At 40.5% G+C, this 16,682-nt stretch overlaps 1 protein-coding gene across 3 annotated transcripts in view; it reads right to left on the bottom strand.

Annotated features, from left to right (window-relative positions):
• Window positions 1-16,682, bottom strand: part of DTD1 (D-aminoacyl-tRNA deacylase 1) — a 125,562-nt gene that overhangs the window by 21,685 nt on the left and 87,195 nt on the right. The window lies entirely within an intron of this gene.

Genomic DNA, 16,682 nt, shown 5'->3' with positions numbered 1-16,682 from the left:
GGAGGTAGGCTGGACACTATGGGCCTGAGCCATTAAGAGGGGACCAGGGAAGGAGCCGGATCACCGCTGATGTGACCGCAAGGTAAGTATTTTAAAAAAAAGGATTTGGACGGGCCCCCCTTGCCTGCAGGGCCCCCGGGCACCTGCCCATCGTGCCCAATGGAAGAGACGGCCCTGGTAGTAAGCAAACTATTGCGTTTCTACTGATGAGCTAATAAACCAATTAATGCTGTTGGGGTGCTCTGGGGACATGGGGAAAAGCAGGATCATTTGGGATTCACCTGACAACTCCAGAAGACTTTCCAAATTTCATATTTTACATGGAGCTTATCCGTACATTTGGATGACCCATTCATTTCCATGGAATATGAATGTGCAGTGTTTGGGCATATTTAATTGAATGGGAGTCTCTCAGAGATTTCTAAATTTCACTGGTGAATTTCAACTTTTTAAAACCAAAGGAAATTTCTAAAACCTGCTGCTTCAAAGATTAGAAAGTTGGGTCAAAGAAATCCTGGCTTTCCATCCAGTGATTTATAGCGATTTTGAGTGATTTTAAAAATGCTGAAATTGTAAATTTGGTAGTTTTTTAAATAGATTTACATAAACACTACTGAAATGATATGATTTTCTGCAGTATATAAGCCTGACAACTTTATTTTATAGTAGCATTTATTTATAAGTAGAAACTTTGAAATTGTATCTTCTGCCTCCCTGTTGGGGCAGTAAATAGATGTAACAATTATTTAAACCATAAATATAATTTAATTTCTCCAATGTTAAAATAGAAAACAAAGTAAAACATCATCACTACTAAACTGCTTGTCATGTGCAATTAGTTTCCGAACTCATCCCAACCTCTCCCACTGCTGGTTTCATCACACTAAAGCAGTCTAACCTTACTTCTCTCTTTCCCACTTACTATCACAGTATCAGGATTAATGTACTACAAGTTGAACGTGTAGTATTACTTTTTTCTACAACCTATGGATCGGCCATGTCTCATTATATAATAGATGCACGTTATAGGCATACTGATACTTTGGGCAATAGTGTATTTTGGCCGCAGTGCTGCTGGTCTGATGATTTGTTTTCATTAATTAGAGGACTGCTGTGTAACGCTAGAAAACTGGTCAATTTTTGGGCAGTAGAAAAAGAAGCAGGAGAATAAATGGAGCAGTCTATACAGATATTATTTACAGAGTGTTTACTTGTGCATTTGTGTCTGAACAGTGTGACCCCAGGTATAAATTATAAGGGTATTTTAAGTTGTTGAGAAATACTTTTAAACATATTTTAAACGTGAAACAGCACTCCGTACCAGCATGAAGGTAATGAACATAACTTGTCTCTCTATCAAGCCATTACAAAATAGTATCAAATAACAGACTACATAGTAGTCTTTATGTGAGAAATACAAGGGATAGGTTATTGTAAATCATAAAATTATAGTCACCAATTTTTAACCACTACATTTACAGGAGCACTCAAAATTCTAGATACATATCCCACAAATAGCCCATGCAATATGGGAAAAAAAATCTTGCATGCTAATCAACAGATGGTGCTCTTTTAATAACACCGCAAAAAAATATATTTGGCACATGTCAGGAGAGAGAGAGAGAGAGAGAGGACACTGAAACTGTCTGAAACAACAAATAGAGCTGTGGTGGGCAACAGGTGGCCCACCGTACCTTCACCTGCAGCCCCCAGCCTGCTGCTCCTGGTATCACTTATTCTCAAAAGCAGAGAATAAGAGTGCATGGGAGTGATTGCCTTCCTTGTTGACCTCCTTTGCACACTGCAGGGAGGTCACGCAGCACAGTTAATCAGAGGATGGGGAGGATTTAGTGCAGTGCATTCTGGACTACATCCTCTCACTTTCTCTGCAGGTTCCAGCATTGCAGGTAAGTGTGGAGAGGTCTGTGAGTGGGAGATGTACATCTAAGCGGCATGTGGGGTAGTTTTGGAATACACGTGTGGGCATGTGACAAGTGGGGGTCTAAGAGCATGTGGTGATATTTTGGAGTGCCATGTTTTGATCTGAGTGGCATGTAGTGGAAGTTTGGAGCAAGCGGACATGGTGCATTATTGGAATGTTACCCCAACGTCTGACTTCTGCAATCCTCTCTCCTTGTGCCTTGTCTCCATGTGTTGGAACTTTTGCCTGCCTGACCTCACTCCTGCATTCTCCCAGTTCTGTGTACCAGACCCTGCTTGTCTTTGACCACATCCCTGGATATCCCCTAATACCACTCTGACTGACCATGTATGTCTGACCCGCACTTCTTTCTGGATCTCCCTTTGTACCGCACATACAGGATTGTGTACCAGACTTCAGTTACCCCCGTTGAGTATGGCTCCAATCCTTCTTTTGTACTGTGCATACAGGAACATGTACCAGCCCTCGGCTACATCCTCTGACTACGGCTCCGGGTCTCTATTTGTACTGTGCTACCAGAACATGTACCAGACCATGGCTAACATCTTTGATCAGTACAAGTGCCTTACTGATCTATTCTCCTACTGCAGCTGCCTCCCTCCTATCTTCCACTTCTAAGGGCCTTCACTTCTCCCTTCTGCTTGTGCAGACTTCGCTTCTCAGCAAATGTGACAATTTTGCTCCAAAAACCTATGCATCCCAGGGAAAATTGTGCAAAATTTGGTGTACAGTGGCTTCAAAGATCAATTTATGCTGCAAAGTGACTATTTGGCTCATCGTAAATGACCTCCTTAGTGTACTTGCTATGGAATAAAAGTAAAAATACTGTGAAACTTTAAATTTAGATACAGTTCAATGTGCATATCATATGCACTCCCAATAATCACTATATACATTTGCATGGTAAGCATAACAGCCACATACCACATTATATAACAGAAAGCCAGCACCATACCAAACTATCACAGCTTCATGTCCGCACAAGGTGGGAACCCATGATACTGTCGTGGTACATGCATCAAATCCACTCACTGCTAACGACAAGATCTCATTGGTTAAAGTGTGAAGGCTGCATTCCCTACAGTGACTACAATTAGCTGGTGCTCACTATAGGATGTGCATCTATAGTGCTTCCCAATAATTTCTGTGTCTTTTCTTTCTTTCCACTTTCTGATTAAACTACACTTGGTGGCTGAGTAACACAGTCTCAAACTGTGTAGTGAGACAATTTTGTTATTTGGCAGGTTAGGAGGTGGAGCCATGATTCAGCCACGCTTCGGCCCGAGATCCAGGAAAGTGCCTTCTCTTCAGGGAGGACTCCCCAAAATTAGGATGTCTCCCAGACATTCCGGGAGATTAGGCAAGTATGGTTCTGTGCAGAAAACTCTAAAGACAAAGGACGCTAACAAACATAACCTTTATAAAGACATAGACCACTACATCTACCTAACATGACATGAATATCAGAGTCATGTGAATGAGTTCTCTGTACAGCGCTGCGGAATTAGTGGCGCTATATAAATAAATGGTGATGATGATAACATGATTATAGCACTCAATATACAGACAAGGGCCATGTAATATACGTATTACTAGTGTATTTTAAGTTAGGAAGTGGACTATGTAAGTTAGTTTACTACAAAGAAGTGCTACATTCTAACAAACTGGACAAATATTTGGGGAATTTCACAATAATTACTGACTGAAAGACTTGTACACAGCTTGATGATAGAGGTCCCCATTTATCTCCATGAGGAGGGCCCAGTGAGCTCTTAAATGAGGTGGCTACTGACTTTTAATCATTTTTATGCTGTTGTATAGCGTTGCAAATTGTCCATGGTTCTGAGCATGTGCAGAACTTTTCATTCATTTTCATTCTGAAAGTTTCCGGCTGAAGTCATCAAGAAGCACCTACAGGTACTATAACAGGTACCTCTGTGTCTAATACTGCTGTGTTTTGACCTTGCTTTTGGACCCCTTGGAACCTTGCTTACTGACATTGCTACACCATGTACTGACCTGGCTCTGAATAACTGGACGCGCTATTGTTTAACCCTTTGGAACCTTGCTTACTGACATTGCTACAGCGTTTACTGACCTGGTTCTGAATAATTAGACTTGCTACAGTTTAACCATCTGGAACTTTGCTTACTAACTTTCCTAAGCCAATGTACCGACCTGGCTCTGGACAATTGGACTCACTACAGCTTAAACCCCTTGGAAGTCTCCCGACTGATATTCTGCTATATTGGAAAATGACTGTCCTGGAGCCACCGTCTCAGCAGCTTCTTGGATCACTTCCCAGTCAGCTTCATCAGGCACTCCTCTCTGGTCAGCCTGCTTCCAGCCATCAGAATCCATCCACCGGAGTAAGATAACAGAATTACTTTTCTTACTGTTACCGTGGCACCAGTCTTTCTTCTGACTGCCTCACTTATCTGGGCAGCATGCAAACATTTCTTTAGCTGCCTGATTCACAGCAAGAGACGCACACAGTGTTTCTCATGATAGGTAGTAAACACTACTAACACACTGTAAGTAATTGCATGAGTTAAAAAAATATATATATTTTTTTTAAAAAAAATGAATGTAAAATATGGCCTCATACTCATGCTCAAGAACCTCCTCGGTTTACAGTAAGTGTTAAATTATCTGGCTGCTCCCGGTCTTATTCTCTGCTTACGTCCGCCATCTTCCGTGTCACATGACCTCCTCTGCACAATGCAGGAGGGAATGCAGTGTGCTCTACTTTCTGTACGTCCCCTAGGAAGGTTGGAGGGTCTCACATGCGGCCCTCGAAAAAGCATATTTCATTTTTCCCTGTCTTATACAGTGATGAGTACATTTGTATACATGTATTAAGACCAGCTTTTTATTGCAATGCACTTATCACAGAGCAGGTTAGCTTTATACACTTTGTATGTAACTTTACATTTTTACATTCTGGTGCATGCAGAGCATTTTGTTTCGCTCATTTATAACATATATTCTTCTTGTGAACACTGACCTTAAGCAGCAGGATCCATAAATATATTCCACACAGCTGCCACAGCTTCATATTCATCTCTATTTCCTGTGACACAATGGATTCACAATGCTTCATCAAACACAGGGGACTTTTTGCATAATCGTGTAACCTGTAGGCTACAGCTGGTGTTCCTTCACAATCACAGACAGGCAAAAGAATGGGGTTTTAATGCAGCGTCTGACCCAATAAGTTGCTGATTTGTCATCTGTTGATATCATTTGATTAAAGGATGAGGAGTGCTCTGACAGCCAAACGCTGTATCCAGCATGACACTAGCCATCAAAGCTACACATTAGGATTCATACATGCAGAGAGCTCTGCTCTCCAGCCCTCAGCAGGGAATCTGGAGAAGAAATAACACTGAAACATACAAAATGCACCAATGGTATAGATGGATTATTCAAAGACATTAAGATAAGAAACTCAGAGCAAAGCCGATATTTAAACTGTTTTTAATGTAGCAAAATATACAGATTAGGGTAAGAACTTGTAGTAGCTCCAAAGTTGTATTTGTCATGTGGAGCAACTGTTTTCCCCATCATAGATGACCTATTTAGTATAATTGTTGTGGGAAAAAAAAAATATTGTGAATCTTTAGACCCAGGTACAGTCTAATGTACGGCCCCATGCATATCATATACAGGCCCAATGATCAATATACACAGTTCCATGGAAAGCATAACAAGCCCATACCATGATAGCATACCATGCCAAACTAGCAGAACATCATACCTAGATTACTAATCACCTCTGGAAGGATGGGAATTTTTGCCATCATGGTTCATGCATCAAATCTACTCACTGCTAATTGCAGGATGCAGCTTTATCTGTTATTGGTTACAGAGTGAAGGCTACATTTCTTAAAGTGATGACGATTGGCTGATGCTCACTATAGGATGTGTAACCTTTACACTGTAAGGTTGTTTCCCAGTAATTCCAGTGCCTTTTTCTCTCCCTGTGAGGGAACTACATTGTCTGATATATCTCTAACATGTTGATTGGGTAACACTGTCACAAACAATACTTGCCAACTTTCTTTTCTCCCCTATGGGAGATGAAGTGGCAAGCGTGGAGGAGACATGCAGAGGGCTCTGCTCTCCAACCCTCAGCAGGGAATGAAGATATGATGAAATTACACTGAAACATACAATATGCACCAATGGTATAAATGGAATTATCTAAATACATGAACATGATAAGAAAATCAGAGCAAAGCTGATATTTAAACTGTGGCTAATGTAATAAAACAAATATTTACTTTAAGGGTCTATATCAGGCATGTCAAACTCAAAACCCCATTTGGGCCAAATAATCAAAGTCTAAGATTGTGTGGGCCGCAAGAAAAAGAAAAAGTCCAACATGCAATTTTGTCACCCCCTTTCATCACACTGCACCCTTCACGCTGCTTTTGCTCCCCTTCATCTATTTCCCATTTCACACTGTGCCCTCTGTCACTCTGCTTTTGCTTTTGCTCCCCTTCACTTACCTTTCTATAGCCTTCTTTTTTCTGATTTCTTCTCTGCTGTCTTCCTCTTCTGTCTTGTCCGTTGTGGCTACTTAAGTTATGTCAGTCTGTGATTCATTATGTTGCTCTGTGTTCCCACAAGTTTAATGCTTGTAAAAATAGTTATCTATTGATAACTATCTGTTGTTATCTGTTGATAACTGTGGCAAACACTATTTTCATCTGCCCCCCCCCCCCCCGGCCGGTCCCATAATGGGCTATCTTGGGCTGGGTCACTGGGAAACCTGCATTTTTTTCATTAAAATAGACTGCTGATTGGAGTCTTGCTCCCCGGGCTGAAATTTGCCAGCCCTCCCCTGGGTACCAGTACATGGCTACTTAAGATTGATATGGTTCATTAGGGCTGAATGGCAGGAGGTCAGAATCAAAGTTTTTTGGCTAATTGGAAAACTTCATGCCATAGTGATCGTGCAAGTGGGCAATTCCAAGAAACATGGATAAGATCAGTTATGCATACAAAATTTAGATTGATTGGGACACATTTTGTGTATTCTGTTCAGAAGTTTAACCTGGATCTCTGAGTGATTCGGACATTTAGACATTTTGTGAGAGGTGGCGTAAACATGGTCCTACTGTACAAGTGTAAAGGGTCTGCTGAAATCTGTTTTCCAAAGAAGTTTCAAAGTAGATATAACAGGTTATTTGACATGAAGCGGATACCAAAAAGTGCACTTTTCCCACTGCCCTTCATGAGTCTGGAAAATATCAGTTCTGGGCTCTAACAAGTGAAGCTATCCAATGTCGCAGTTGGAGGTATTTAGAATGTTTGGTGGAGGGTAAGTGGAATTGATCTTGGAGGGTAAGGAAGGGCAAAAGAGAGTCTGCTGAAAAGAGATCAGATAAGGACTTGATCCCTCTGGTACACCAAGGAGTAGGGTTCCAATAAGAAATCAGTTTGGAATGAGCACGGATGGAGAGGTTCCGTGTCGGAAGGACAACATCTTTATCTAGAGCCATCTCATACCTTCAGTGAATCACAGATAGACGTCAGAAAGGCAGACAAATTGGTCATAAGAAATTGGGAGTCCAATGAAATCTGATAAAGGATAGTCCAGATATAAGGCTATTTCCAGATCCACCGAAGGTTTGTGACGGATTGGAAGAGCCCAATCTTGGAATTGCGCTAATATACAGGCTGGTATTTAACCAGATTCGGGAAAAATACTCCTCTCAGCCTCCTGACCATAGTCATTCTACTGTAGGCCATTCTGGGGAGTTTTAGTTTCCAGACACATGATGACATTATGGAATGTAGTTTAGTCATATGCTTCCTAGGAATCAGGTATGGGATATTGCGATAAATATACATGAGTTTTTGGCATTAACATCATCTTAAACACTGCTAGGCGGCCCAATCAGGAGACTTCATAGTTCAATCACACTTTGGTCAAAGTAGACAGTTGGGTCATCAGAGGAAGAATATTAACTTCAAAACACATCGGTTACAACTGACGGGATTTAAAGCCCAAGATACGAAATAGAGCGTTCCTTCCAAATATACTGAAATTCATTTTGCAAAATACACAGGGCGGGGGCCGGTATATGACTGGGTAGGGCATCAAATTTTGTGGCATTAAGTTTATAAAAGGAAGCTTGACTATACTAGTCCAACAAAGAGTCCAAGATGATCAACGAAGTCTTGAGATCAGTAACAAATAACAAAACATCGTCCGCAAACAAGTACAGCTTATGAGATAACAGATTGCTATTATGACATATAGTGATGCTATGTCTCAAAAAATATTTCTTTCACTACTTCTCCCTGTTACAGGAATATATGTAAACTTTATTCAGGATTTTGCTAGATATAGATGCATGATATAATAAAGCTAATTTAAAGCAACACTCCCAGCTAGGGTAAAAAATCCACCCTACCCAGAGAGGCAATCTCTGAGAGCCCCATGACTGCTCCTACTAGGCTCCCTGGCATGTCACACAGCCCCAGTCAAAAATTAGGGCGTGACACTGCAGATGGGGTATGAGCAGGAAGACCAATAAAAAAAAACCACAATCACTGTTACAAGATAGAGAGTGCAGCTTGTGATTGGTCTCCCACTCTTCACCCAATTCCCCACAGCCATTTCAGAGTGGGGAACAGAAAGAACTCCAACAGCTATCTGGAAATGCAATGCACTGTAATACATATCATCCAATCAGATAGTAGCTTTGACCATTTTAGTAACCTTTCGGTAAATGCACATTTCTTACGTTTGCATAATGTTTTAATATGGTTTTCTAATTATTCATTTTAAATTGCTTAATGTTGTTTGGGAGACCCTAAGTGGAGCCAGTTTCTCAAACTTTTCACAGAATCAGAAGCTCTTGCTGCTGTCTGTAGCCATTTTACACTACTAGGATTAACTTCTTGTTGAAGTTCTGCGCCTGCATTTAGGAGTATGTTTTTAGGATTGCACTTGTCATATTAAAATAACGGATGATAAATATTAAACATCTTAAGGATTTTAACCATTTTTTTGCCTAATTAGAAGCGAATAAATTTCTATTAAACCTCTCAATGTTCAAGCAATGTTAAGGATGAAAAATATTAAATTATGGTACTGTTTCCTCTATTCTACATCTAAAGGTTGTATACAGTATTTTTATTAATACAAAACAAGTGCTTAATAAATACCATGAACTTTTGTGGTAAGCAGAATTTGGTAGAGGTAACAGAGCAGGCGTCCATAAGATCTAATGTTGTCAAAAGCTCAATATGTGTCAGAATAAGGAGAATGTATACAAGAGGTATCTGAAGTGGTATCATGTCCCAGCCAGATTAAAATGCATGTTTCCGACAACATCAGACTGTGCTAGAGGGGGTGCTCTCAAAAGTGCACATTATTTCATGTTTGGTGGCAATACCCCCCAATAATTTGAGTCAATAGATCTTTTATTGGAGATATCACATATTTGGCAGTACCTAACCATCAGAAACTTATCCTTCTTCCCTTTTCCCATACCTGGTGGAGACAGGCAGATCAATAAAATGATCACCCTTATCCTAAACACAGCTAACTGCCAAAAAGGATCAACATGGAACTCTCCAGCGCCCACTTTGTCTCTTTCTCTCTCTTTAGTTATCACTTGGATTTGAAACCACATTTTAGCCAGGGGAATGTGGTGAGACTCGGCTCAACAGCCTTTTAGGCACATTTTAAAGGAAAAAATGGGGTGTAGATGACCCCCAGCCCATCCCCTGTTTGACACACCGATCAGTGGCGGATCCAGGGGGGGACGATCGAGGCGATCGCCCCCCCTAGCAGGGGTTTGCTGCCGGTGGCTGCACACTATGTGCAGGTCCGTTCGGCAGAGAGAGTTAGGGAGAGAGTCCTGCCCAACTGCTCTGATTGACACAATCAGAGCAGCCGGGCAGGACTCTCTCTGCCGAACGGACCTGCACATAGTGTGCAGTCGTCGGCAGCCTTAGGTGTCAAAAAGGGTGCGGGGCTAAATCGCCCCCCCCCCCTCCTAAATCGCCCCTGGTACAATTAAGTTCTGGATCCGCCCCTGACACCGATAGGATAGGGTATGATTACCAACTTCACCAACTCTGCAATATCATATAAAAAATATGAGAATCTTGGTGTACACAATGATGGATTGATCCTCTTTTTGCTTAAGGTACTTTAACACCCACTTGTTGCCTTCCCACATACTCTAAATTAAGGACCTTTTATAGATGGGATATCTATGAAATCCAATTTCTGGGCAACTCCCACAACATCATGATAACTGTTGTAATAGAGATATTGCAGCACTCACAGCTAGGCTTGTAATTTCTACCATACGTGACCGTCTGCAACTATGTACCCTTTAAATATACAGTGTAAGCATCTTCTGGAGACAACTTGGCTACTGACTCGAGCCTCCTTCTTCTCAAATCCCCTCCCATTCCTGCTCCCCTCATCTATTCATGCATAAACAAGAATGTCGGTACAGTACTAGACTTTCTCTTATCAGTAACGATGTTAATGATAGGGCTACGGCTATTAGATAAGCCATTATAACCTGGCTAATAGAGATCCTCACCTTTAGCAGCAGCTAAACAGGCCAGAGGTCAGGGCAGGTAGCAAACAGGGGTAATACAGAAAACAGACAGAGGTCAAGCGCAATCAGCATTCAAGCAGGGTCAAAGTCAAAGCCAAAGGTCACAACAGGAATCAGATCAAATGCAGAGTAACCACAGAATAGAACATGACAGAGCTGGTCAGCAATTGTGCAGCACAAATACGCTATAACCAGCAGAGAGGCTAAGCCGTTCCTACCTTAAATACATGTAGTGGCCAATCAGAGGTTAGGGGCTTAGATGGTAATAATTGACCCTTCAAAATATGCTAAATTAATTATACTGACTTGCGCACACGCCCGGCTGCCACGGATGCCGGGACGCGGCGCTGATTGCAAAGGTGTCTTGCCCGTTGCCTTGGTGACGGCCGGGACAGTGATACCGGAAGTGATGTCCTGGCTGTTGTCATGACAGCAAGGACGCAGATGAGAGCCGCCAGGCTTTTGGTCCACATAAGTTAATAGACATGCTCGGCCTGTTTTTTAGGGTTTTACTGTACATGGAGACTAGGATGCCTTCTTTTGTACTTATTTACTATGTGCTGTCACAACTGTAATAAAATATGTTTAAAAAACGATATCAGTATGCGAGATGTTACTTATATCAAATTACCAAAGTTGCACAACAGGAATATGTACTTTAAAGGGATCACCAGTGATAGTTTTATTGCAACTGCAGGTGGTGTTACTGCTTAAGGGGTCTGGATGTGTGGGGGAAGGAGGACAATGCCCTTACCCCAATTTTGCAATAGAGTCCAGTGATGCACTGTTCTGCCCATGATCACTATATTAAAATATTGCCTATTTTAAAAGGGAAGTGTGTCCCCATACTCGAAAGATGCTTTGTTCAAAAAAAAAGTTTAGCTTTATAATTCAACAATGTTACTAAATGGGCAGCACAGTGGCTAAGTGGTTAGCACTTCTGCCTCAAAGCACTGGGGTCATGAGTTCAATTCCCGACCATGGCCTTATCTGTGTGGAGTTTGTATGTTTTCCCCGTGTTTGCGTGGGTTTCCTCCGGGTGCTCCAGTTTCCTCCCACACTTCAAAAACATACTGGTAGGTTAATTGGCTGCTATCAAATTGACCCTAGTCTGTGTGTGTGTTAGGGAATTTAGACTGTAAGCTCCAATGGGGCAGGGACTGATGTGAATGAGTTCTCTGTACAGCGCTGCGGAATCAGTGGCGCTATATAAATAAATGATGATGATGATGATAAATGTCATGTTCAGAGAGAACTCGGCTCAATTAAGTTTATATGACCGATATTTCATTTTAAAAGAAAATTGGTTCTTTCTGTAGGTTGTACTATGTGTTTATAGAAAATCAAGTGAAATATATACTGGATAAAATATTATATATATATATATATATATATATATATATATATATATATATATATATATATATACACACACACACACAAGTTAACCCGTGCATGATACTCATGCATTCTAGTCAAATCAAGCTACTTAAGGTATTAAAAAGGTTCTTGTCATGCATTTGGGCCATAGCCCAGGCCTCAACCACCAACCACTCCCCACTGTCACCCCCGGCAACCACCAACCACTCCCAACTGTCACTTCTCCTTCAAGAAATATATATATATATTTTTTAAATCTTTATAAACACTTTTAACAATTAACAAATTAAATTAACAAATTAAAAACATCTTAGTATACCAAATTTCAGCCCTTTCTGAATTTTTTTCTCCACACACACTAAGAATTTAGTAGGTCAGTGTATAACTCCGCCCAGCAGATGGCGCTGCAGCTTGGTTTTATTTTTACACACACACACACACACACACACACACACAGACAGACAGACTAACACACGCCACTAGACATTTATATATTAGATATATATATATGTGCATTATTAATGCATACATTTTTACAATAATAATACAAAGCATTTTGTACTGTATACATTTCTAAGTTTGCTTGTAGACCACAAACTGTTCTGCTAAGGAAGACAGAGCTAAATGATGAAGAGGATGTGTAGATATTGTAGAAGAGAGAAACAATGTGTAAAACTATGCGTTGCAGGCATGGAAGCAGTTCTAAAATACATAGGAGAGTGTTCAGTTAGCTGTGCAATGCCATTGGAACGGTCAGGAAGGCTCACCGCTGCGATGTAACATTGCAGATTTCGCCATGGCAGCTAATTTAATACCTCCATAGATGTATTCTCCAATATATAATAAGTTATTTACTGCAGTTATTTCAATGCTAGAAATTTAACTATGGGATCAAAGTAAAAATAACACTGTTTAAATGGATACCTTCTCAATAATGTGACACTTTAAAATGTGTGCGTCTTCTATGGCTCCTTATATAAACACTTGGAAGAATTTTCTAAAAGTAAACAGAATGACTGCTGACATCCAGCTGATCAAAGATGGAATTAATGCTGCAGAAGAATTGTTGGTTATTAAGTAGCTGGTAGCTTTGACGCTAGTTAAATTTAGTTCAAGGACAGCGTGTTCTAGAAGGGAAGGTGAGTCAGTAGTTGTAATGAAACATTACAGATTCAGGTTTCTGTCAAACTTAGCTGTGTGCATTAGCTCTGATGTATTTACATCACTATTCATACAAGTGAAACTATTAAAGCCATCCACTTTGTCCCATTTAGCTAGTGAATTGCTGAAAGCCATGTCAACTTTTACAGCTATAAAAGAAGAAAAGACATTTGTGACAATAAACAAACACGCTAACTAATTTGACAAAACAAAGATATAGAAAGACATACTAACATTCACAAATAGACTGATGTGGTAATGTGGGACATGTTTGGTTTTGACACTATTTTGTCTAACTATAAGATACACCGAACCATTAGATGAATCAACATTACAGACATGAAAAAAAATTCAGTTAGCACTCAAACACTTACTCATGGATATACGAGACAGATCATACATATATTATGCATGCATGTTTATATTTTAATATGTAACTTCTAAATGATATACAATTTACATACATTTCACATATAATGCACATAATTACAAACTGTATGTCAAAGTTAATGGACTTAGAGGCCTATTTCTTAAGCCTAAGACAATGCTGAAATAGCTGTTTCCACATGGTTTAGGCAAATATTAGTATTGGGGTCAGTGGCGCACGCAGAAACCCCTCCCCTCCGGGAACCAACGGTACTCCACAGCAGCCGCGGAGCTGTCAAAGAAGCGTCCGCGGCAGTGCTGTATTGTAGTATAATACAGCACTGCCGCGGATGCTTCTTGACAGAGCCGCGGCTGCTGTAGAATTCAGACTCGCTGAAATGGAGCTGCAGCGCATGCGCAGCAGCTCTCTCTCGCTCTATTTTTTTTTTCCTGGGGGGGCGGAAACCCCCCCTTCTAAATCCTGCGTTCGCCTCTGGGGGTTATTTAACACTAGCCTAACGCTTGAGATAGCGGAGATATTTCCTGCAGTAGGCAAATTACCACAGAATACCGTAGTCCCTATTTTTGCCACTGGGGACTGGTGTCTGAATGTATATACAAAGCTCCAAAAAGCGTAACTTTTCAGAGAGTGACCCTGATAGCTAACACCTATGAATTGATCTTTCCTCAGCAGCCTGAACATTCCCCCTTCCTTCTCTTACTGCATATGCGCAGTAAAGACTCTTATCCGATTTTGGCGAGTCACCCCTTAATGTATTGTTTACCAACTAGGTGAGACTAGTCTGTATGCTCAAACCTGGATCTCCACCATCCCATGCATGACTTTTGCTGTAGATGTTGCAACAGAAGTCTACAAGACTGTACGTGTATGTCTATATATGGACAGAAGGCAAGCACAGAATTACACCAGACACCATGAAGTGTACCTCTTGCTTAAGTTGGGTGTCTAATGATATAGGAATATACTTTAAGGTTGAATCAGGTTTTTTATCCTTCACGTTAGTTTTTTTACATTTTTTTATTATTACAGCACCATGCAGGTTATTGCACCAAAAAGGACAGATGGTCAGTGATCAAAGGTCCACTGTTATACATGCTTCAGATACAATCACAACTTAAAAAACTACCATGGGACTAGAACAAAAAAAAGAGAAAACTCATGGTATGAAAAATTCATTTATTTTTCCATCATGAAATTTTCCCATGAAAAGACACACAGGAAACACACTTTAGAGGAACTAGTGTGACTTCATCCAATCACCCGGTGTCTAATGCAGGAAGCCGTGCTGTGGGGTAATAATGAATTGTGCCAATACTACCAATTTTTCGATTCACTGAGGAGTAGTAATCACAAATGGAACAATTCCTGACTGAATATTTTACAACAAGTTAACCCGTGCATGATACTCATGCATTCTAGTCAAATCAAGCTACTTAAGGTGTCTTGTCATGCATTTGGGGCTAGGCCAGGCCTCCTCAGGGGAAGAGCGTTACTTCCCGACGCAAACGCCCTTTTTTAACGTGGTTTTGTCCACATGTCACCACCTCATCATTTTTCTCCATCACCTCATCCTTCATCTTTATCGCCACATCTATCCAGATGTCTATCCAGACACAGGGATCTCTCTCAGCGGTCCTGAGTATCACACTCCTCTCGCTCTGTCACCCCCGGCAACCACCAACCACTCCCCACTGTCACCCCCGGTAACCACCAACCACTCCCAACTGTCACCCCCGGCAACCACCAACCACTCCCAACTGTCACCCCCGGCAACCACCAACCACTCCCCACTGTCACCCCCGGCAACCACCAACCACTCCCATCTGTCACTTCTCCTTCAAGAAATATATATATTTTTAAAATCTTTATAAACACTTTTAACAATTAACAAATTAAATTAACAAATTAAAAACATCTTAGTATACCAAATTTCAGCCCTTTCTGAGTTTTTTTTTCCACACACACACACACTAAGAAATTAGTAGGTCAGTGTATAACTCTGCCCAGCAGGTGGCGCTGCAGCTTGGTTTTTTTTTTTTCACACACACACAGACTAACACACGCCACTAGGCTTATATATATTAGATAGTGGTGGGTGGAATATGCTTTGAGAATACATTTTAGAGTGACTATTGCATAAAATATATATCATGTCTTACTATGGGAATTATTTACTTCCAAAGAATTCAATCAGTTTTAACCCCTTTGAGCATAGAGGTGAAACAAATCTGGTCTTGGACTCCACTGGGACAGATTCAATTAAGCACGGGGTATCATTGAAGCCTTCCATGATGTGCCCCTGCTCGCATTTCTGGGTATTGCAGCACATAAAACATTGCTTATTTTTGGTCACACCTCTGATGTGCAAATAAAAATAATAGATGCTTTAGTACCCTGACATCCTGTGGAGTCTCATCATGCATACTATCAAACCTTGTGCTGAATGGAATCTGCACCATTGTGCACTGCCCTGGTTATACTGAGAATTACTTACTAATCTTTTAATCTGCCAACATAAATGTTATATTGCTTCAACAGAGAAAATTATCCTCACTTGTATTCATCTGGTTCTCCTGAGAACTGGGATGCCAAAAATATGTACATTACTTGTCATTATGTTTTTGGATTTTTTCACTATTTTTTAATCAAATATGACCTTTAGATGTCACTGAAAACTCAAACAGGGCCCCCATATTTTTATTAATATTATAATCACTAAAAACTGGATTTATCAGTGTCTACAACAGCAGTTACTATTAGAGCCATGTGCATGACTCTAACAGTAATTACTTTGATATGAGTTGGCTGAATCAGCTATCCCTTGCAGACAGGTGGAAATCCTTTATGGCATCACATGGTGTTGTCCCCGGGATATCCTGTATAAAATACAAAGCACCAGAATACTTTCATAGTGTCCAACATTTGACAGACATATTGGTAGATCGGGGGTGATGTAGTAGTGTTATCCAAGTATCTCCTTCATGAGGTTTAAAAAACATCATGCCGGCATAGCACCAGCAAATAATACATTTCTAAATTGTACTATTTGTGTGAAGTGGAATAGTATACTACAAATACTGATATAATTCAATTTAATTGGGCAAATGCTGGTGAATTTCAGAGTTGATCATATTCTGTATACCAGTAATGTGTGTAATTTACAAGCTTAAAACAGCAATCCCATGAGATGTTTATATCTCTGTTTTACATA

The sequence above is a fragment of the Mixophyes fleayi genome, chromosome 3, assembly GCF_038048845.1.
Source record: "Mixophyes fleayi isolate aMixFle1 chromosome 3, aMixFle1.hap1, whole genome shotgun sequence".
In the NCBI taxonomy this organism is placed as follows: Eukaryota; Metazoa; Chordata; class Amphibia; order Anura; family Limnodynastidae; genus Mixophyes; species Mixophyes fleayi.
This window is presented reverse-complemented; position numbering and strand designations above follow the sequence as displayed.